Source organism: Myodes glareolus, chromosome 4, assembly GCF_982192425.1.
Source record: "Myodes glareolus chromosome 4, mMyoGla1.1, whole genome shotgun sequence".
NCBI classification, from domain to species: Eukaryota; Metazoa; Chordata; class Mammalia; order Rodentia; family Cricetidae; genus Myodes; species Myodes glareolus.
Genome location: NC_142029.1, coordinates 14213448 through 14214477, shown reverse-complemented (window position 1 = coordinate 14214477; position 1030 = coordinate 14213448). Strand labels below are relative to the sequence as shown.

Genomic DNA, 1030 nt, shown 5'->3' with positions numbered 1-1030 from the left:
AAATGTCAGGCTATAACCCATTCTTAGTGCTTACTGGCTTCTGAACACTGAGTCTAGAAATAGACACTTGCTCTTTGCCCCAGTGTCATAGACACAGCCCAGCAGCTGTGCCTGTGGTGTTGACAGATCCAGGACAGCATCTGGAAGGCAACCATCTTGTATTTTCAAACTCTATTTACCATGGTATGCATATGTGATGTTTGATTGGGGGCTGCACCTGCCATAGCACACTGTGGAGGATAGAAAACGAATTGTGGGGTTGGTTCTTCCATTTTCATGTAGGTTCCAGTGACTGAACTCAGGTCATCAGGCTTGTGTGACAAGTACCTTTACCCATTGAGCCATCTCTCCGGGTCTGATCTGTGCTCCTCACCTAAGGATCACTGGGTTCACAGATGCTGTGTGCTCCTGTGGTTTGGTTTACATGAGTTCTGTAGATTTTAACTGAAGTCCTCACACTTTGGACTTTGGAACCCCACTTTGGAAGCCCACTGAAGCATCTCCCCAGCCTAGGGGGGTTTATTTATTTATTCATTTACCTATATTACTGTGGATCAAACGTAAGGCTTCACACATGCTCAGCAAACACTGCTACTGAAAAATATCACCAACCCCAGTTTTCATTTTTGCCAGGCCTAGTGACACATACCTTAAATCCCATCACTCGGGAGGCAGAGGCAGGGGAATCTCTGTGAGATTGAGGCCAGCCTAGTCTACAAAGTGAATTCCAGGACAGCCAGTGCAGTTACACAGAGAAACCTTGTCTTGAAAAACAAACAAACAAACAAACAAGGGGACTGGAGAGATGGCTCAGAGGTTAAGAACTCAGAGGTTCTGAGTTCAATTCCTAGCAACCAACCACATGTTGGCTTACAACCCTCTTTAATGAGATCTGATGCCCTCTTCTGGTTTACAGGTAGACGTGCAGGCAGAACACTGTATACATAGTAAATAAATAAATCTTTAAACAAACAAACAAATGATATATTAATTTAATGATGTTTAGTATAGGTGTTTTGTCTGGGTGCTT

At 43.8% G+C, this 1030-nt stretch overlaps 1 non-coding gene across 1 annotated transcript; it reads right to left on the bottom strand.

Annotated features, from left to right (window-relative positions):
- Window positions 1–138, bottom strand: LOC125393819 (small nucleolar RNA SNORA43). Its single transcript, XR_007229972.1, has one exon. It is a non-coding gene; the product is annotated as a small nucleolar RNA SNORA43 (small nucleolar RNA).
- Between the last annotated feature and the right edge of the window lie 892 nt (window positions 139–1030).